Source organism: Amblyomma americanum, chromosome 9 (assembly GCF_052857255.1).
Source record: "Amblyomma americanum isolate KBUSLIRL-KWMA chromosome 9, ASM5285725v1, whole genome shotgun sequence".
In the NCBI taxonomy this organism is placed as follows: domain Eukaryota; kingdom Metazoa; phylum Arthropoda; class Arachnida; order Ixodida; family Ixodidae; genus Amblyomma; species Amblyomma americanum.
In genome coordinates this window covers 120,169,741-120,193,331 of record NC_135505.1, presented here as the reverse complement: position 1 = coordinate 120,193,331, position 23,591 = coordinate 120,169,741, and positions in this window count along the sequence as shown.

Sequence of the window (23,591 nt, the reverse complement as noted above, 5' to 3'; positions counted from 1 at the left end):
TCATGCTATGAGGGACGCCGTAGTGAAGGGCGCCAGAAATTTCGACCACCTGGGGTTCTTTTACGTGCACTCACATCTCACAGTACACGGGCCTCGAGAATTTCTTCGCCATAGATATTCGAACGCCGCGGCTGATATCAAACCCGCGTTTTTCAGGTCAGCATCCGAGTGCCATAACCACTGAGCCACCGCGGCGGCAATGCACCAGGTTCAAATAACCCACCAAAATGTATCGCCTTCGACCAAGCGTACACGAGGCCGCTGCTTCAAAGAAATACCGTTATTAACAAAGCTATGCGAAAACAATGCTTCACGAGTACTTTCTTCAGGAACAGTTTCCGAGAAAATGGCCCTCAAAAGTGAGAAATCCTCATAGAAAGGCGGTGCCGCCCACTGCGTAGCAGGCCGCTGAGCATACAGTCGTCTCGTGGGATAGAGTAACTGGGGTACCATATCTGAGAGCACCGAGCGCAGCTGTGTCCCCACCAATATATTTTCTACCATGGCCGAGGCATAATGCAAAGATGATAAAAACTGATACACTCCAACAAAGTATCAAACTTTTGCGAATGATAAGACGTACAAAATACGCTCTTAAGCTACGAAATTTTCACTGTGTATGTAAAAACAGTTCAGTAAGCCTATCGGAAACTCGCCCGATAGGCTGGCCCGGGAATTTGGAGAGGCCCTTAAAATTAGTACCACGGAAGGCTGCGTGAGAAAGGCTTCGGTGGCCCTTCTCAAAAAAGAACTCGCCTTTCTCCGCAATAGATAGCCAGCTCTTGTTGTTCTATTCCGATAAGTTCTGATACGATTCTTCTTGTGCCTATCCTTGCTGCAATTTTTACTGTACCTATATGTGTTCTCTTTCTTCCCACACGTGATGCTCTGGAATTTGTACGCTTGCGCCCGTTCTGCTTCTTAAGGCGGTGTATCATTTCTGAAAATACAATTGCAAGTTTGCGCTCGTGTGTGTGTGCGTGTTTCTATCTTCCGTCCTGTGTTACTCTGCGCAAAGTTTTTAAATATGTCGCTAGACCAACTGACCCAACGTTCTACCCTATTACATTTGGAGCTTAGTAGTCTACTTAGTACTGGTAGTGACTGCAGATACGAATCACGAGAGCTAAACAACTAGAAGAGTAAGAACGGGGTGGAGCGCAAATGGCAGGTTCTCTCAGGTCATGAATCACAGTTTACTATTATCCCTCAAGAGAAAAATATATAACAGCTGTCTCTTACACGTACTCACCTAAGGGCAGATGCGTGGAGGCTAACGAAAAGGATTCAACGTAAGGACAGCGCAGAGAACAGTGGAAATAAAAAACATAGGTATAACGTTAAAAGATCGGAAGAGGGCAGAGTGGATAAGGGATCAAAGACAGGTTGATGACATTCTAGTCGAAATCAAGAGGAAGAAATGGGCTTGGGCAGGGCATGTAATGCGAAGCTAAGATGGCCGATAGTCCTTAACGGTAACGGAGTGGATGTCAATAGAAGGCAAGCGTAGCAGGGAAGTGGCAGAAGCATATTGTTTGGTCTTCTTTGTCCGTTTTCCAGAGCGCGCTTTATTTTTTTCATGATGTTATACCAACTAGCTCAATTCTGCACTCTACTTAAACGGCAGAACGTTTGGTGGCCCGAGGAGATTGAGAAGTTCGAGGGGATAGGGTGACCGCGGCTGGCACAAGACATGGTTAATTGGAGAGATATTGGAGTGGCCTTTGCCTCGTAGTGGGTGTAATCAGGCTGATGATGATGGTTATAAGTGGAAAGATGGCCCTGGAAGGATTCTTAATACATTTACTCTCTCCTACATTATATTAATCGCTGTTTTATAGCCTCACCATAGCATTGGAGACAGACGAAAGCCGAGTACATGTCATGTGGCATAAGACATTACTCAACCTTGCAATGTCACCCACACATCGCAGACAACTTCAGAAGAAAATGACAACGTTTCTTCGCTTTTTGTGGAAAATAAATGCTAGCAACAGCCAAGAATTTCTTGGTTGGTTAGCAAGAAATAGATTATAGTTAACTTTCTGCTGGATAACGCAGGGAACAGTTAGCTGCTTACTTTTTAAGAAGAAACAGCCGCTCTTTTGGCATGAGAAATACCCAAGTTAATTGTACAAATGGTGGGCTGGAGAATCAGATAACTGCGCGAGTTACTTACGGTAAATGCCTGGCCTGTTTCGGTACCCTTAATTCATCATGCAAGAATCATACTTATAAGCTTCATTGCAATATAATGTGGAAATTAGCAGATACGATGTTCTTCCTAGTCGTCGCTCCGACATGCACCACAAGCCCGAAAAAAAAAGCGCGTTTCAACATTCTAAGTATTTTCTAATAACAAAAGACATTTTCTTTTCTATTTAGCAGCGATCTAGTCGTTTTGGTAAATGTGTTAACGTAACAATGGACTTATCGAAAGATGTGTTCTTAGCTCAGCTGCCATGAACAGCCTCTACACGATAATGACTTGCAATCAGGTGAGTCATTTGGTTGTTTTTATGAGTTCATCACAGATCTCTCTACCACAAATAAACACGAGTAGAACTTAGTGTCGCGCCTACGTAGCTTTGCGTTTATCCTAAGAGAAAAATTCTCTATCCTCAACAGCTCTGAATAAATTATGGCCGGGACGCTCTTGTGCCTAATAAGTTTCCCTAAAGGCACTTCAATTTTTCTGTCCTCAAGTAAATTGATTTCTAAACCGCGCTTCCTCATGTATTGCAAGACCTTTTTTACTAAAGTGCAAAGGGTTGTACCCGAGGAACGATTACTGAAGAAGTTGCTCTTGAACAACAATAGGCGCAATTGCAAGAAAACAATGTCTGTGAACACTTTGCAGCAACACTTTCGAATAACAGATGGTTGAGAAAGTTGGTGCATGATGCAAGGGGACTGCGGCACAGCTACAACAAAACAAGAAAGAGAGCGACACATGCGCATATCTCGTTGTGGACATTAATAACAGACAGTATCTGTGTATAATACACGTGAATATTAAGAAGAATCCAAGAATGTAAAGGTGAGCTTTCAGGCCTTACCAAAAAAATTCAAATATGCTACAAAGTCAATGCCAGTTTTTTTTTTTTCTTCACTTCCTTCAGCTGGTAGTGGCGAGCCCATGACAAGTTTTGAGTTAAAAAGGGCTTTTATTTCTTCAGTAAAGAGAGAATTACTTCTGAAATTCAGAGATTTAGTTCACAACTTTTGTCCGACCGTTTCAATTCGTTGGTTCGTACGGTTCAACTATAAATGCCAGTTTTGTGCTCGGTGCTATCCCCCAGTGATTCGCTTTCTTCTGTATTTTTGTGCGTCATTTTCAAAGAGAGCCATGTCATTTGGCAACAGGAATGTATCTGGGCTTCAGCCTCTCTGTCTTAAACCACATTCGCTGAACTCGTGGATGATTGATTTTGAGATCGTGATATAAATAGAGAGAAAATGTTGAGACAAATTTTTAAACGATAATAGCCAGTTTGGAAATATAATATATACAAATATATTGTAATTAATTATTTTTCCAAAGTTGTCCGTGTGGTCTTCATATTCTTTCCGTGTAGTTTTGAAATGATTTCTATATGATATGCATGATGTCGTAGAGTCCCGATATGAGCATTGTCAATGACTCGACGACAGTCCGCCTGCTCGGGCGCCATACTGAACAAGTTGAAGATCACTGACTATGCCATGATAACATTGTGACAACACAGTACATAATATTACGCCAGATATCAGGAATGACCTCCCAAAAGCATACATATGTTTGTTCAGGGGCTTCAGTTGTCCAAACATCAACCGGACTATCTGAACTGCATCCGCTCATGACTCGGTTAATTTCCTTGATGTATCCTTAGTCTTTTCCTTATTTCGAAAAGTTTAAAAACCTACGTGCGGCCTTAACATATTTGATCTTGTTCTCACACCGGCTCCCCACATTACCGTGTTAGCGTTACCGCGTTAGCGTTAAAGGCCCCGCTACGCAGAAAATCCGGCGTCGGCTTTGTCGGCGTTGTGAGCCCGAAATCAAGAGCATGACTCTGGAAGGTGGTGCCCAGAGAGCGACCCAGGAGGCAGTTAGGCCAGCTTGGTCACGTGACCTTGCGACATCATCACAACCTGCCCACCGTGGCAGGTGGCAGTTAAATTATTGGTCGCTCGGGAACAGCAACTTGGGTCGTACAAAGCCCACAGCTCTAAGCACCTGTCATCGCAGGGAAGTGCCACATCACTTAACCGCTGCATCACTGCGACAGGAGGTGTATGAGGACTCTCAGGGATTTATTAATGTAATTGACAGAATGTCCAGTTCTGCACATACGGACATTAACCCATTAGTTCATCGCGCCATAACCTTGAGGTTTAGCTTAAATTGCCCCTGCCCCAATTTTTTTTCTTCCTAGCCTATATCACGTAAACTTTTCTCTACAACTATACGTTCAGCATATCCTTGCTGATGCACGTATAATGTTCTTATTTGTTGAAAGATATTCCATGAAACAAAAAGCGATGCAGTGCATTTTGTCCACCTCACTTGGATAGACAGTGCACTCTATGCTGGAGTCTCTTGGGAAGTTGTTCCTTTCTCATGTTAGCACATTTCTGTTACGCCGTGACCGACGGAGATTCCAAAGCTCCTCACATCACACTATAAGAAGAAATTATTACAGCTCGCGCATTTTCCCAGCAGCAGTCGCACGTGAACGTAAAATTCTGCAAAAAAAAGGAACATTCTTACTGAAAAAGCAATTAATCTTTGAATCCTTGCTGTCGTGTTGGAGGGGACGCTGTCTTTCAAAACCAGGTTTTCGGGCAATAGCAAGTTATCTAAAAAAAGAACCCAACAAATGACACGAGCGAAAGTATCTACATCGAGTAACAAGCGCTTTGTAAAACGTCAGAAAGGGGGTAAATACCTCGTGCCAGCACGGAGCGAAAGATGATTAATCATGCGCCATGAGCACAAAAAATTAGCTGACAACCGCAAAAATTTCTCTTAGAACCGGTGTCAGTAAATTCGGCTTGAGCGCATGCGCTGATCTAACGACGTGTTTCATCAGGTCAGAAAAGAGTTCCTATTCGCCTTTCTCAAGTGCACCCCAGTAAGCGTGCTCTGGATTTCAACTTTTAATGAGCGCCGCGTGGCATGGGAATGCTTGAGCAAGAACTGTGACGAAAGTAAAGGAAAACTATCCACCAAAGTCTGGTGACTGTACTAGACGATTGCAGAAGAAAGCATCTTGGTTTAATGTTTTGCACAGCAACTATATCTCGGTACTGCAACTTCGCGATTCCGTTCTGGTCTTTAGGGAAGTATTTGGATACTTTATATTGAGATTATAGCTTACCTGAACCGCCTGGTAAAAAAACATACCGCATACTACTGACGCTTAAAAGCCACTGAGCTTCGCTTGCTTTCCAAAGCAAATCGCTGGGAGGAAGGAACCGCGGAAGGAATGTAAACAAAAAACGTTATCAGCGGCTTACTCCATAAATTCTTCGTCGGATTTTCAGGATCTCCACGGTAATAATTTCCACGTCATTTTGTGTGCCTGAACGTGTTATTTTGGAAACGTTAGTTCGACTGAAGAATGGAATAATAAAAAAGTAGAAAAAGCTACTGCAGCTCTATTGGACACACGTTTTATAAAGCACCGAAAGCAACAACCATGGGTAATGCTGGATACTGAGCTGTGCATGAGAGTCTACGCTGGCATTCAAGCAGCCCGATATTCAAGAATTTGCTGCAAATAAAGAATTCCAAAAAAGAAGCGAACACAAGTAAAGATAAGCTGCAACAAAAGGTCAGAAATCGATTCTTTCAAGTGAGTCATCAATAGAACCTCAACGATTGGTAACAGGCTTTCGCTGCGTAACTGTATATGTACAGCACGCTTGTTAGCAGAGCATTTAATTTCGTTAGTAGACCCAATGACCCAACGAATGTGCCAATTTAGTTCTATTTTTTCTTCGGGTATCGATATTTCCTGACTCAAGGTCCGCGAAAAATTCAGCAAAGAAACTGCGCTGAGACCATTCACGCACTGTTACAGTCAGGCAAAGCCAACTCTACTGGGATCGAATACCTCATTCAAACCGTGGCCCAGAAAAATGCTCCGCGAAGCTGAGACATTGCAGCATTCCGTACATGGCGAAACCTAAGATAAAAACATACTCGTCTCATAAACTTTGAATTAGTCACATGATTCTGGCGATGAGTATGAAGCAGTGTCCTTTTTGTTTCATATCTTTGTGAGCCTTGATATTCAAGACCCTGCCTAGGTTCACCGTAAATTATACAGCAACCATACCTCACTTAATAATTTCTCTGACAATGCTTTCACGCACGAGCCCATGTTTCTTTCATTTGTCTATGCTTCAAGATTATGGGGATGCTATATATAAATCTTTCAGCGTTCTTTACTTATATCGCACATCGGTCGCGTGAACTCCGAACCTAGCACGAAAGGTCGCAATCGAGCAGCCTTTAATTTGTAAAACTTAAAAGCGCTAAGAAAAAGCTGTTGCTTCTTGTCAAAATCGCAACGATAAGATTCTGTAAGTGTACAACTCCTCTTTGAGTCAGCCCTTCAATCTCCGGGCACTAAAATGTCCTTTTGGTGTTCCAGGTCTCGACATAGCTTGCAAAGCAGGCAGCTACTATCCCGGGCTGACTGAAAAAATGACTAAAAAGCGCTCTCTTTCATCTAAATTTTCGATCGACTATGAGCAACCGTATGTCTCAGTCACCATTCTCTGTTTTCGATGGCATTGTTTAAGGTACAAGAAAAGGCAACTGAACAAGGTGTGCGCGTCGCAGCTACCGAAAAAGATTTCTCTGATTTGTGTTGGGCAATTATAATGATCATTGCGTCCTCTGTGAAAAGGAAATCATTTGTATCTATGAACTAAAAGGCAGTTCGCTTTCAATCTCTGCATTCGAATGCGTTGTAGAGATATGTGATACAACTACAGCTCAAGTGAAACACCAATGTCGTTGTTTCTGGCCATGTAAAGTTGTTTAGAGGTATAAATTATTAACAAAACAAACAAAACAATATCGCGGTTGTTTCTTTTTTCACTACGGAAAGACGAATTATATCTCTTTTTTAATCACGATCTTGATCAGACTGTCATGTTCTGAAGGCACTGCCTGCTGATCGCCAATGCAGAGTCTTGGGCAGTGCCCGCCTTTACTGCTTTTGTAATGAAACTTTTCGCAAAGCATTTTCATTTTAAGTCCAATGTAACGCTTAAACTGGTCTTGCACTGCTCGTTCATATGTCAACTCAGTACATGTTTGCTGTTAAATGAATGCTGTGAGCCGGAGGTGATTGTTTTCACTCATGTTCTATGGTGTTATTCCACCTGCTTGGTTGATGGACAGCTCTAGAAGCTGGCGTTTACCTAAGCTACACTCCAATATGGACAGATGAACGAGTTTCTTTTGTAGATCCCTGATGCAGAGGCGGTCCTATTTCAACCACGCATTTTTTTTTACAGTTTTGCCGTGAAGAAAAAAGAGATCCGGGTTTCAGAGAGTTTTTCGATGTAAAATTACTCCCCTCGGAGTCGACGGTGGCGCCCTCCCACCCTTCTTGAATTTTCTACTGTACTCCACTCCGTTCTCAAAAGTGGTTATACATAATAAAAAGTTTCATTCGGAGACAGCTGCGTCGAACTGAAATTTTCGGCTTTCGGCTTATTGTGCAAAAGAAAAACACCTCAAAAAAAAAAACGACAGAACCATGGAAATAAGCGTCAAAATATTTTGCTTGCTGTTTTTGTGCTGTTTTGTGGCCAATATGCTTAGTACTGTACTTTTTCTGTATCAGTTTTCTCTAGTCCGTAGTTCAACAGTGCTTTTGTAAAATAATTACACAAAGTTCCGCTCTGAATACCAAAATTTGTGCTGTTACAAGTTTTCGAACAAAAGCATTAACGCAAATCTTTTGTCCTGACAACTGGGTGGGAACAAAAATCAGCAAAACCAAAACTGCTCGTTACATGATTTTTCTGTTCTTTTCTTCTCATCAATGACTCCTGTGTTTATATTTAACACTGCTCCTGCTCACAAATAAAAGTGGTGCTATTTTTCGAGAATGGCTTGTCTTCCGTTTGTACCTTGCAGACTCCGTGTTGCTTGAAAGCGTTACTGTATACAATATCGTGGACTTTCACATCATTTTTTTTTGTCCACACACGCCCCATCGTAAATCTGTACTTGCTTACCTTGTATTTAATCACGTACATAAATATTAAAAGCGCTTTGCACTCAGTCATGCGAAATGCGAATTGAGAGCTTTTTTTTTCACAATTCCACAGTGATATTTTTGTTTCAAACGTATTCAGGAACCTTTATGCGGTTACATCGTGCTTTTTTTGCATCAACAAGCGAACAAAATGCACAATATTTCTAAAAAGTCAGCCTCACTGCCCATTATCCGCCATTATCTGCCAGAAAGGTTTTTGTCACCAATTGTCATATCATTTTGGTATTGCATGCGATGCTCATCTTTAAGGTAAACAATATAGGTGCCCTGATGACTAGAGTACTAAATATACAAATGCTAATTCAATCATTCTCATCATGTACGAAATTTTGTAACTAGTTGCGAAAAATTACCATTGGCATTCTTCGTCCAAAATCAAACAAATTATATTTCTGGATGCTTCCGAAAAACTTCCATGTCTCTGAAGAGAAATTTCGGGCCGCGTTTTAAAGTAATAAGTTTCATATTTTAGTCAACAAGTGAAAACAACACAAAGCTCGTAGAGACCTGGCGAATATGTAGACCGTGGACTATGAACCGTGTACTTAATAATATTATTGCTGTTTTACACTTACCTGCCTATCAAGCGTCAATTCTGTGGCCTGTCTTAACGTACACGCTCTTACAACAATTCCTCGGCTCCAGCATGCGTTTTCAATGCATTTAGAGGCAGAGAATTTCTTGCATTGTCACTAGCAGGAAGAATTGGCTTGAAAAGTCCAGACAGGTGTCATCTTCTTGCTGGCGCAACAAATAATGATGCAGTAAACCCGCACTCCCATGGGGCATCAAGGATGTTCATCATTTATGGAGAAGGCATCATTGAGCGCGCGTCAAATAACTGCGCTGTGGTACCGCAGTTTGTAAGATCAGTTAAGGTGCTACTGCACTAGAGAGGCTATTTGGCCAAGTAGGTAGGAACTGAGTGTCACGTTGCGGCTGGTCGTTTAAAATCAACGGAGTCACTTTTTACGCTCTACACTCGGCACTTCATAAGAAAATTTAAACGGAGGATAAAAGGTACACATCACCTCGGTTGATCTTTACAGACTTCTCTTCAAGATCGCACTTTGTCCTAACTACTTTCGTCGTCTTTCTTTCTACTTTTCCTTAAAATGTACCCTGTTCTCTAAGACTGTAAAACACTACTTTTCATCATAACTGAACTAACTTTGGGTGTAAAACGCCACCGGAGCAAGTATGACAGCATAATCGAAGACCCGGACAATTAAACGGCAGTGCACACTGTTCACTGACACATTCGCAGAATGAGTGAGGAGCATCCGTTCTAGAGCGCACAATGCTGTGTGGGCGGCGCCTTCGACGAGACAGACCAGATGTTAAAATCCAATCCCACAGTTCTCAGTACTGCTGCAACCACTGGAGAACTCAGCGGACAGAATATCCATAAAAGACAAGCAACTGTTTCTATTATTGGGGGTAGCGCCTATGCCAGGAGCTAAAAGTGGAAATTCCATGTAGAATTTTACAACACATTCTGTACATAGAGCCTATGTTTTCACCCGGATACTTCCCATCAAAAAAATTTTACAGTTCTATTCTAGGAAGCGAAATTCACAAGTCTGATCGCGCACAAGAAAATTCTACCCTGTGCACAAGGCTGCTGCATCGACAAAGGCCAGCGAAGCGATTGCCGTGGCTTCGGTAGTTTACGAAACTAATTTTCTGCGCAAGAGGCTTCGTAAATCCGAGCCAATAAAAAATGCCCCGAAGTAGCTTTGTGGTTAGCTGCAAAACGCGTATACACCAGGTTTTTCAGTTAAGGTGACCACTAATCATTAAAAATTGTGTTTTTGATGTAAAGAGAAGCTTTTTAGCGGCATAGTAATACCGATGATGGCGGACGTCAAAAAAAAAATGCGAAGAATGTCAACTACAAAAGTGATTAAGTAAATCCTAATAGTTAATTTTTAATTATTTTCGATAGCCGCCTGGCTGCAAAAAGAGATTTTTAGCCGAACGGTTAGTGACAGACATAAGTTTTAAGAATTTTCAAAATGCGATTACCCTCAGCGCTGTGGCTCTACAAAATATGGCTACATCGAGCCAAAATATGTACCCTTTCAAAGACCATGCAGCAAAACAACCCGTCCAGTGCACGTAACTAGGTGAAATACCCACATTTTGTTGAGCCCCAGCGCTTAAGGCAAACGCTTTTTCGAAATTCTAAAAACTGATATCACCACTACTAACTGTCGGCTACAATTCACTAGTTACTATCAGGTGGATATCTGTAATAGTTGAAAAGTAAAGCACTAGAATTCAGGTAATCACTTCACTAGTTAAAACTATTCGCCTGTTTTTTGACGTCCACCAACACTGCTACTACCATGCCACAAAAAGCTTCTCTTTACCTCAAAAACCCTATTTTTAAAATATAGACATCGCCTTCCCTGAATCATCTGTTATTGGGGCTGAACGACTGCATTTCAGTTTCCTTTCGAGCTCGAGCTGTTTTGTTGGACTGAAAAGCTGACCAGTTGAAAAAAATTCCCTTGTTTACACGAAAGCCCAATAGTCGTTTTCTTTGTTGTGTCCACCCTGCAATATCTCCCAGTTCGTAAGCAGGTTATTTAAAACAAAAACTAATTAAAAGCTAAATTAATTGGGTGGTACATCGGCGGCAGCCACAAATACATGTACTACGTACTAGGCATCTCGGCTATGTCGCATTGTTTTGCGGAGGACTTGAAGCGAATCAAAAAGTTTAATATCATAATTAGGAAAGGAGCGCCGGCATTTCCGGGCCCGGTTTCGAAAGCACGAGCGCTTCAGGTGAATGTCAGCTTGCGGGCAGCGTAGTGGAAATAATTGGGTGGGCTGGGTGACCCACGTGTCCCAAGCTTAAAAAACCAGCTTTCGCCTGTGACCTATTTTTAGCAAAAAGCTCCCTAGCGGCCTTTCTCTGTGATTTTTTTTTCTTCATACAGAACTAATTAAAAATGTTGTTATAGCCTTTAGACACAGTGTGCTACTGCGCTGAGGGCATGATATCGCTTGCCTCAGAGATCCGAGAGGGCTTCAAACCGGTAGGGCCCTTCACGATCCCATTACAGAGAAACCCACGTCTCCTCATTCCCCCGGGATATGGAACACGTAGTTTCGAGAGAGCTGTTGGAAAATTGCTGCAGTGGCGCTTTCCAGATGCGTCTACAACAATGCTGCCTACTTCTTATGAAGTAAAGCTAACGTCCGAATCAGCACAGTCGTTAAATGTATTCTTTGCTTCCGTGATTCGTGTGTGTCTGGGCGCCCGTGTGTGTTTGTGTCGGTGTGAGTCAAAGTCCCTAGTATATTTATGGGAAGAAGGGCGCCAGGATGTCTGGTAGAAAAGCCCGACGGAAGGGCCTGCCGAAGAAAAGAAGCAAAGATACGCATACGGCACGGTTGCAGGTTGCCGCTGCGGCGCGCAACAAGTGTCTCTCGTGCGCGTCCCCAGCAAGCGTCTCAGGATACCTGATACGAGCCGCCCGCGCGGACCCGGCGGCGTCTTGCGGGAGTGTCGTATAGAGAGAGAGAGAGAGAGAGGGGGGGGGGGGAGGCAGTGCGGTCTCCCGGTGTGCCGAGAGCCGTGTTTAACGCTCCTTTCCCTTTTCTATCGCTGTTCAAATTCGTTGTCTTTTCTACTCCTTTACTAATTCCACCTGCCCGTTTTGCTCTGTGTTTTTTCTGTGTTTAATTAGCCACTGCCCCTGTGAGAGCTGCTGCGCGGTCATTTATACGGCCCCTTGCCCTCACTCTCAAGTTTGCTTTGAGGGCGGAGTTTATACATCCTCGCCCGCTTTGTGTCCTTATATTGACAAGACTGTTTCACTGTAAGCCTGCCCTGACGAAGGGAATACCATTCCCGAAACTGTTGGCACAATACACCTTTAAAACGAACAGTCGCGTTTGTTGTAATACTTAACTTGTAAACTGGCGCATTGGAGAATACAATATATATATATATATATATATATATATATATATATATATATATATATATATATATATATATATATATATATATATATATATATATATATATATATATATATATATATATATATATATATATATATATATGTATATATATATATATATGTATATATATATATATATGTATATATATATATATATATATGTATATATATATATATATGTATATATATATATATATATATATATATATATATATATATATATATATAGAGAGAGAGAGAGAGAGAGAGAGAGAGTCACAGTATATGTATTCATTCTTACTCTCTATTCACTGTATATACCTTCATGCATATCACTGCTCTCTTCTTTGTGCTCTTTGTATATAATCATCATGACTCGCGACTAGCGTGTATATAGTCACCCCCTTTTTGCCTTGTGCTCGTGTGATGTTCTCGTGTTACACTTGTGTGATGTGGACACTGTCTTCTGTCTCGTTACCGCTCGTCCCCGTAGTCAATGTCAAATTAACTTTTTCTAACCACAGAGGAAAGGTGTTTTGTACAGGAGCTACTGGCGAAGCTCCTAAGAAGACGCCGTTTACCTACCTGTCAACTGTTATCAAGCACGCTGAACTGCACGCAAGATATGAGGTAAGAATGAACCAGCGCTCCACACGACGCACTGCGCGGGCTTACAGGGCGTGTTTGTTGGAGTTTCGTTTTGTTACTCCCAACCGAGAGTGTAATTACTGCCCTTCGGACACGCCGATGTGGAAGTAAATATGCAAGCCTGGACGACGCCAGCCTCGTGTTCCCGAAGAACCCAGGTTTCACATACGTCCGCGCCAGAAGCCCACGCGCGGAAATTGCATACACTGGAACAAGCTCCGTTTCATGCTTTTCATATGGAAAACTGGTGAACGCAGAGCCTGCAGGGAGAGATGAAATCTCTGGTGTGCTTCTTTTTTTTTCATACAACAGAAAAACGTTAACAGCACGTGAATCACGTTCTAATGCGCGTTTCTGTGTGCTAATGTTTGCGGTGGCGTTGCCCTTTCTTGCATTTCTTCTTCCTTTCCTAATTTCTTCCTTTCCGTCGTTAGTCATTTTGCTTCAGTTCCCATGTTCGGTTCCTCTTTCTTTATTCTTCATCTGTTTTATTTTCCTTCGCTCTTCTTTCAATTTCTGCTGTTATGCTTCAGTTCCTTTACGTCATTTACTGCTGGCCTAACATCGCAGGCTTGAACCCACAATATGCGGCCTGTTTGAATGAAAACGAAGTGGTTAGATTTCGAGTCAGATTCACTGGTTTAGGCACCTTCCTGGGCAGCCGTGGTGCACCAGATCTTCTGCCTTATATTTTCAGTTTAAAAGAGATGCACATAGCAAATTTTTTTCACTTCAAGCCGCAAAACTTGACTGCACAATAGCTTTTGTATTTGTGGTTTCTGGAGTTTTCCAGCCTTTTTTGGCACTCCTAGCACGCTTTACGCAAAAGAAAGACTTATGGCTGCTTATTGCCCTTGGAGTTCTCATACCACTCCTGGCGCAGTAGTTCGGCGGTTAATCGATGCGCCACTGCTCTGCGTTGGCACATGCTGCCACTAGTGGGGTTTGTACGAACTAGATTGTGCGACCCAGAAAAAGAAAGGTGCGGGCGGTGAGGGGATGAAGAATTTCGTGTAAACGGATAGAGGTGGTAGTTAACGAGCTTGTTAACGAGTTAATATTAGCTAAGCATCCTTCTAGTTAGCTCGTCTTAGCTGCATTCTGACGCACCACGCCGCTGACAATGCTATTCAGAAAACAGAGCTCTTCCAACTCAAACAACCTGTTTGTAAAAATTGCAGAACATTTTAGGTTAACCACCCGCTAATTTACCTCTGTTCCTTGCTTAGGCGCGATGCGATGGATCATCAAATAAAAAGGTGGCACTGTGTTTTTCAAGTTCGGCCTGAACTCCCTACTTTCTGGATTATCATTTTCCTGCTTGAAGAGATTAGCACAACTCTTAAATAAAAATAAAGATTGAGAAAGTTTGCTTACCATACACAGCGCTCACCTCTATAAATAACTCACAACGCTTTTCTTTCGTGCTCGTGCCTGCGACGTTAAGATATGTTTCTGCAGCAAATAATCCGGCCACTCAGCGCTACAAATAATTCTTAAAGCGCTATTTCATGTTTGAAGCGGCTTCCATAGCATATCTGTAAGTACCCAAAGTCTGCTTACCCGATGCGCATTAGATACGCCCGACTACCTCCTTTCTCGCTTCGTAGGCCACGTATACTGCTCTGTCGTTTCGCGTCTCAAGTGCATGCAAGCATCTTACAGGCGCATTATGCAAAAGCTCTCACGAAAACAATGAGTCACCGTAGTCGTCTACATAACTGTGCTCCAAAAATGGGGCAAGTTATAGTATGCGAAAAGATAACTCGGAGCTCATTTTCTGTATATTTGAATAAGAAAAGTCGCAACTCTGATAAAATAGGATTCTTTATTTCGCTGTTTTGTCGAGGCGCACGTATCTCATCCACTTCCGAAATCGCTTGCACTGCACACGTGTTTTTTTTTCAAACCCTAGGCGCAACAGATAAAAGAAGTTGAGGGTGGGCATAAACAGGAAGGAAGCAGATATATATCTAACACGGCTAGCATTGTGTAGCTCCTGGCATCCTAATACCTATGCTCGCAAGCCAGCTCCATTAAACCACAATCGTAAAAAAAGGAAAAGCCAAAGTAATGTCCTTATTGTGATCCGTTTCCGCTGTGTTCAATGTCGCCATAGTCGTTTGACATTTGTTGCTCGACAGTGTTGAAGTGAAAGCCTCCGTGCAGAGCTTCGGTGTCTGCAAACTGGACTCTTTTCATGTTTCGTGTGTGGGCTGGTTTAATACGATCTCACGTGGATTTCGCGCACCATCGACGAGGCTCCGGATGCATTCGCCACCAGATGGCGACCGAACGCACCAAAGGTACGGGGATGCGCTCATTCCCACGAGCAATAGGCGGGACACGGTGTCCCGCAATTTCAGGTATACAATCCGCCAGCTGTACAGGCCGCGTCACCCTTGTGTAGAGCGCACTGGTGGCGCACTTTCTCGAATAAAAAGCCTCACGCTGCCGCAGCTTAAACGATTTAGAGGCAAAGTTTTGTGCACAAATAGAGCCCAACAGACTTGCAAGCATTGTGATTACGGGCACTTTGCTTGGAAAGCATGGGCTGCTTTCGATCAATGAATCTTTATTTCAGCTTGTACGTACAAACTGGGGATGGTGAGAAAAAGCAGAAAATGATGCACTGCTTGATAGGCCTCACCACACTTACAAGTCAGCAGTTGGCACGAGGCAGAAACAACCACTGCTAAAAAGTTAATACGAGTGCACTTATGAAGAACAAGGTTGTCAAAACATATCTAGTAATTGGCAGCAATAATTATTAGCAAAAGACAGTGAGGTTATAACACAGAGTGGCACAGTACACGCAGACGTTTGGTATCACTGTAGCACAGATGGCTGAATAAAGCTTTTTCGGATGGTAGACAAAGACATACTATTCTCTTGGTCACAAAATGAGGTACTGAGGAACTTTGTCACAATATACCTTAAAATAAAAAATTCATACTTAGTTCTGCATTTTGGTAGTGCAAACCTACACTGCAATCTGACATCGTACGATGAGTGGCGGCATGTAATTGGTACAATTTTGTAAATAAATAAATCACCCTTTTTATCACTGTTTTATAAAAACATGCAAATCTGCAGTCAAATAACTTGTTGACTGGTTCAATATTATAATGCAGGTAAATGTGTCTAGCAGGCGAAGTATAGAACCCGTTGACAATTGCACGAAGCATTTTCTTTTGCAATGTTTGCAGTTTTAGGACGTTAGATACTGTTGTGTTGCCCCAAACAAGAAAACAATAGCTTAGGTGGGAATAGAAGAATGCATAATACAAAGTACTTTTAGTTTTGATAAGTAAAGTAAGCCTGCTACGCAACGTTATTCCGACGATTCTAGAAAGTGTTGATGCAAGGTTATTGACATGTGCATCCCATGTCGTCGTACTGCTGCACATCACACCCAATGATTTAAAGGTGTCCACGTACTCGATTAACTGCCCCTGAGGTATAGGGAGGGGGTGAAATACTTGTTTTCTTTTAGAAACGAAGATTACTGCTTCAATTTTCTCTTTGTTTATCTTTAGTGAGTTAACCGATGACCATGTTACAAGTGATAAGAGCGCATGGTTTGCGGTATCTACTAAGCAGTGCACATCATTGGAAGAAAAGAATAGGCTGGTGGTCGTCTGCAGATATATATTTTGTATGGTTACTGATGTTAGGGATATTATTATATATATATTGAACAGCAGTGGCCCCAAAATGCTACCCTGATGTACGCCATTCGAAATTCTTAGAATCTGTGAAGAGGAATAATTAATCACCACATATTGAGACCGTGAACTAAGATTAGATTTAATTAGGCTTAGAGCATGCCCGCGTATGTCGTAGTGCTCCAGTTTTGCATAAAGAACATCGTAATTTAAGCAATCGAAGGCTTTGCTGAAGTCAACAAAAATACCGAGAGTTAAAAGCTGTTAGGCCAAATTTATTAATATGTATTCTTTTTGAACCAGTAGTGCATGCTCCGTAGACCTATTTTCTGTAAACCATATTGATAGTCAGTTATTACGGAATACTTATACAGAAAATGTTGAAAAAGTATGCGAATTAGTTGTTCTAAACCCTTAGAAAAATACGGAAGTATAGAAACTGGTCTATAGTTTCCCAACTTGTCTGCACCGCCTTTTCTGTATGTCACGTCTACCCTGGCTAGCTGCATGTCGGTAGGGAATTGAGCTGTCTTAAGTATGGTGTTATATGTATAGGTTAGGCATGGCGTAATTATGTCAGGAATATATTTAACTGGTCGGCTCTGTATATTGTGTGCATCAAGACTTCAGGTGTCTTTTAATTTTCTGCATGGTGCAAAAACTTCTGCTGCGTCCGTTGCTCCAAGGATGAGGGATGTTTTTGACTTGCCGCCTAAAAAATTGGAGATTCCAGCATTAAATTGGCTAGAGTAAACTTCGGAGAAGAGTTTATTAAATGTGTTGGCGAGGTGTGAACCTGAGGTTTCTTTACCATCGATTATTAAACTTGTTATCTTCATGCCGCGTGTGTTTCTATTTAAGAGTAAGTTTAAGCGCCTCCATTTTTCTTTGGGCTTGCTAGGAAGCTGGTTATAAAATACGTTGTTATAATAAGCGACATTAACTATCCTAATTTCTTTGTTTAATTGGTTGCGGATGATTTATACCTGCCAAGTAGGTCCGCGTTCCTAGCTTTAATGAATTGTGCAAACATCTTGCGTTTCGTTTTCACAAGTTTTGTTAGGCGAAGGCTCATCCATGGTTTACGAGCAATATTGCAAGGCGTTATGTCGACCACAGGGAAGCATTCGTTGTACAATAAAAGAAAAATTTCAAGGAATTTGTGATAAGCGCCCTCAGCTGTGTTTTCTCTGTATACGAGATCCTAGTTCACTAAAGCAATGCGGCTCCTAAATTGCTCAAGCCTTTCTTGGGAAATAAGTTGCCGCCGAGCTTGTGCATTTTCCTTCGTACGGATTTGTTTGTCTAGACGCAAGAAAACAGGAAGATGATCACTGATATCTACGGCGATACGGCCGAAAAAAAGTGAATTATTATTATTTATTACGATAAGATCTAGCGTGGAAGAACACATAGCAGTGATGCGTGTTGGACTACTGATAGCGTTGTGAAAACCAGTCACCTCTAGAAGTGTTGAGAGTTTTTGCTGGGCTAAACTGACAGTGTTCATATCTTTGTTGAAATCTCCGGCTATACAGGAAAAAAAATACTTCTGTGTTAAGAGAAAATAATTCGTGCTCAAAGTGGTCAAACAACGCTGCTAAGTTGCCCACGTGGGGGAGGGGGGGGATAAGGAACAGAAAAAGTTTGCCGACTTCACAGTGAGCATTTTGATATCACCATTGCAGAAGCAGTGATCAGATAAGAGTTCACAGGCATACTTGTTTTTCACCAGTAGCGCAACGCCTCCCCCACATTTTGTAGTGCGGTTAACATAAAAAGAGTTATACGCCTGTATTCGCAGAACACCAGCGTCGGGACGATACCATGTTTCGGTTGAACAGATGACATCAAACGATATCGTTAAGCCTGCCAAAAAATGGGTCAATTGATCAGCTTTGTTCACAGCAGATTGCATGTTGAAATGAATTAACATGAACTGCTTATTCTCACCTAGGCCAACATATTTATTAAACTGTGAGGGTGTGTAAAGAGGTAGTGCTCAACCCATTTTCCAGAGGCAAGAAATAAAGGACAACTCCTGTGTGATGGGTAATGACATCGAATTACGTCATTTTTATCCAATCGACTTGACTGCTTATCCAAATGATATCAGAAGTCTCTGTTTTACGCGCGAGCATGCTGCCGTTTTTTGTCCACACGTACTTCCAAGATATTTCCTTTTTCCTTGCAGTTGCGGCACCAAGGCGGCGTTTTTTGTCAGGTGTCAAATGTTCATTGACATAAATTCGTTGAGCAGGACCAGTGTAACCAATGTCGGTAGTTGATAGGGTTGCCTTTTTTGCTGCCTCAAGAAAATGGTTTCTCTTCGTACGCGTCGTTAATCTGACAACTAGATTAATGTCATTGCTATTTCTCGTTTTAACGCTATGCGCGATGTCAATGTCTGCAAAGTCAGGAGGAACGCTGGTGGTTTGTGCGATTTGCAAGGCTATCTCGCAGCTATGTCTTTATCGGTGATTGGCAAGCCCTTTATCTCCACAATGTTCAACCGGCTGTATTGCTCCAGTTCAGCAATTCTCCCTTCAGCTTTAGTTAGCCTCTCTGTTAGGTCCTTGTTTTCCTGCCTTAGGGCAGCACATTCCTCCTTTGTCCTCTTGACCTCAGCAGTCAGAGTTCTAAGTTCTGATAAAGCATTTTTGAAGTCATCAGCAGCGTCAGAACAAAATGTTATGCTCTGGTTCATTGAGCGTATTTCGACGCGCATTTCGCGTTCGAAATCTTCAATGGCTTTCATGACATCAGCAATGGCAGCAACAGTCAGCAAAAATCACAAGACACTCAGTCGGCAGTAGCAAACAATAGAAAGTTTGGTCGCGTATAAGTAAACACCTCTATGCAGGTGCACTCACCTATGAAGCACAGAGTAGCATGGGAAGCAGCTAGTTTCCTGCACAACGTGCCACCGCGGACTGCATGGCAGATCCGACGAGGGGATGCTTATGTACCCTGGGCAGCACGTGACGTCACAAAGGCACCTCTCGTGGGCGTTGGCGACACGACGCTCTCATGCACGTCTCTTCTTGCGCAGTTCGCTGGTGCAGTTGCATCAACCCTATGAAGCACAGAGTAGCATGGGAAGCAGCTAGTTTCCTGCACAACGTGCCAACGCGGACTGCATGGCAGATCCGACGAGGGTATGCTTATGTACCCTGGGCAGCACGTGACGTCACAAAGGAACCTCTCGTGGGCGTTGGCGACACGACGCTCTCCCGCACGCGTCTTGCGCAGTTCGCTAGTGCAGTTGCATCAACCCTATAAGCACAGAGTAGCATGGGAAACAGTAAGTTTCCTGCACAACGCGCCACCGCCGACTAGTTGTTTTTTCCCTGCGCGCAGCACACTGATCGAGCGATTTAGACAAAGGTTACGTAGACTGTACATGTCTAAAAAGTTTCAATTTCATGTTTTTATTCTATGTATAAGTGTGGTTTATACATTAGTGACCTTCAAAATATGGTCAAATACTGCACAAAATGCCCAACGCGATTCTATCACTATGTTTTTCAATACTTCCGCTGTGCTCCTGCTGCCACTGTGTTGCTTGTTGTAGAGGCAAGGAAAAGCTCGGTGAAACGCATCAACGCAAACGAGCACGCCGTTATTTCTCGTCTTCTCGCGTTTCTCAGCACGCTTCAGCGCCTTTATACTGAACATGAAAAAGCCGGCTCACGTCACGCCTCGTTTCAATCCCATCTGGCTGCACGCTTGCTAGTCTGAGACCGTGGAAACTTACATAAAAGGCCGGTGCTGTAGTTTTCAATTTTGGCTTGAGCATGCTGCTTGAAGGTTTGATACTTAAATCCTTCTAGAGATTACAACGAAAGCACTTGAAAGAAAATATTGATTGAAATACTTTCCTTACCGTGCACAGTAAACAGCTCTAGCAGTAACAGAAATCTTTCCTGACGCACACCATCCGAGTCCGTGCCTGCGGCGTTAAGATATGTTGCTACAGCGAAATATTCTCTCCCCTTAGCTTTAGCGATGTTTCTCAAAGTGACATTTCAGAGTGGAAGCGAGCTACAACTGAGGTTACGCGTCCAATGTTTACCCCAGCTTGTTTACCCCCATTTTGTTTACTTCTTTACTCCAATGTTTACCCCAGATGCTCTTCGTACAAAGCTCCTCGCACAAATAAAAACGAATCAGTTCCGCTCCACACGTGCCATGTGCTTCAATACTGGGTCTAGTCACACATAGAAAAAGAACAAGGTTTTATTGTTTGCGCAGTTCAGTGGCAAAACCTAGAGCTACATGAAAGTAGCCTTTCGTATTTCGCTATTTGATGGTGGCGCCGTTAAGGCATCCACTTCCCAGGTCTCTTCGTGGCCCTTTGTAAGCGGTGCACGCGTGTTTTTCTTTTCTTTTTTCTAAACTAGAAGCACAAGACAGAAAAGAATGATTTTAACGCCGAAAATAGATTTCTGGAATAGAACAGCCGAATATCTAACGCCGGTAGCATTGTGTAACCCCAGCTTCGCAATTGCGCGCCATACAAAAGCTCCACGAAAAAAAAAGAAACAACTTCGTTCTACACGTGGCATGTGCTTCAAAAGTCGGTCGAGTTACAGACTGAAAAAAAAACTGCGATTTCATTTTTTGCGCATTTCAGTGGCAAAACTCGAAGCTACGGGAAAAGTAGCCTTTCTTACTTCGCTATTTTGTTGTGGCGCACTTTAGGCATCCACTTCCCGGGTCTCCTCCCGGCAATTTGTAAGCGCTACACGCGCGTTTTTTTCTTTTTTCTAAACTAGAGACGCAACACAGAAAAGAATTATTTTAACGGCGAAAATGGACTTCTGGAAGCGAACAGTCGGATATCTAACACCGGTAGCATTGTGTAGCAGCCTCCACGTCGGCTTCATTGTGAACTGGAAAAGACGGGAAAAGATCAACAAATACGGTTGACGCGATCTGTTTCAACTGTGTTCAATGTCGCCACAGTCACTTGACATTTGTGCTTTGACATCGGTGAAGTGAATGCCTCCAGGCCTTCCGTGTCCCAAAATAGTTCTCTCTCTGTGCTGTGTGTATGCACTGGTTGGATATGAGCACACGTGCCTTTCGTGTAGGTATCGACGACACTCCAGGAGCATTGGTCTCCAAAAGAAGACTGAACGCACCCAATATGCGAGGAGACAATCATTCCGTGAACAGCATCCGTGGAAAGATGTAACATAAATTTCGGTATGCAGTACGCGGGCTGCATATAGAGAAATGTTGAAGTTTTATCCATTGCAGACTTTCTCTAGATGCTTTTTACAAAGTATTTTCGTTCGAAATACCACTCTCTATTGCGCCAAATGCCCAACTTAATACTATCACTAAGTTTTGTGACGCCTACGCTGTGCTCCTGTGTCACAGATCTCCCCGGAGAACACTCGGACCGAAAGAATGGACTAGGCGACAAGTGTACCCACACAGAAGCACATTTAATACACCCTACGTGACGCACACACTAGACACAAAACTAACAAACTAAACCAAAACACAGACTATAAATACGCACGACCTGGGAACTCTGCTACCAGCGTCTACTACTAGCATTCTACTGTTAGCGGTCGGCGTTTGTGCTCACGGTTGATTCAGTGCGGCTGTGGCGTTGTATGTGTCCAGTAGCCGGCGTCGAGATGGCGTTCGACGGGCTGCGGCTGGCGTCGCTGGCGGCGTCGCTGGCTGCGTCGTACAAGCTTCCCGTCCAAGCGCCCGTGGAGGTGATGCCGGTGTTGTTGGCGTTGGGGGCACCACCCGGATGAGTGGCAACAGCGCTGGAGACACCCCCGGGCGTAGCAGGTGGTAGCGTCCTCAGTTAACCCACCGGAACGGGCTCAGGAACGGCAGGTAGTCCGCGGTGCGAAGCTGTAGAACAAGAGCTCACCGGAGCAGTAGCCGGCGTCGCTCTCTTCCAGCCGAAGCGTCCCTGACACGCCGGTGCCTCCGCTTCTCTGTTCTTCCCGCCGTGCCTCGCTCTCCCTCGCGCTTTTATAGCCTTCGCGTTAGTCCACGTAAGCCTTGTCGTCGTCCTCTTCTTCTCCTTTCCACCAATCATCTCTTTCCACCTCACCGAATGTTTCTTCTTCATCTTCTTTAGTCACCGGATAATCCACGTCATCCTTATCGCCAACTTCGCCGCCTTCTTCAAACCTCTTTCGTTCATAATTTTATTTTAGACTCCCTATTATATGTGACATTGGTAGTGGGCTGATGTTGACAGTGAGGATCAGGTGTTTTGTGTTTATTTCTTTGTTATCCTTCCGGACCTTTATCCGCTGAACATTTATTACATCTTGGTCGGTAAGGCTTGGTTTGGTTTGGTTTGGTTTATATGGGTTTAACGTCCGATAGCGACTCAGGCTATGAGAGACGCCGTATTGAAGGGCTCCGGAAATTTCGACCACCTGGGGTTCTTTAACGTGCACTGACATCGCGCAGTACACGGGCCTCTAGAATTTCGCCTCCATCGAAATGCGACCGCCGTGGCAGGGATCGAACCCGCGTCTTTCGGGCCAGCAGCCGAGCGCCATAACCACTCAGCCACCGCGGCGGCTAGTCAGTAAGGCCTTCAAGCATTTCTTTTTCAGAGAGGTGGACAAAATCGATTTCAGATATGACGCCTCGGACTGTGTTTAGAGGTCGGAGTGACGTGACGGAGACAGGAATATCCTCTATTAATACAATGTTTGCAAGTTTTGAGTGCTGGATGTTGTCACATAGTTCAAGCAGCAAGTCACCGCTGGCCAATTTTGGGACCTTGTACCCAAGGCCCAAAGCATCTGTCAGGAACTTTGCTACCAAAAACGGGGATATTAGCCTTGCTTTCTTTTCGGTTTCGCTATGGACAACGTGTAACTTTGAAAATGATAACTTTCTTTTCTGGAAAAACTCTTCGTCGTTCCGCCCTTTTTTTAAAATAGCGATCAGGTTTAGAATGGAGTGGTGCCATAAAAAAACTAAGTTTTCCAGCCGTGGTGCCAGCCACCCACCACGAAGCCCAACTATGA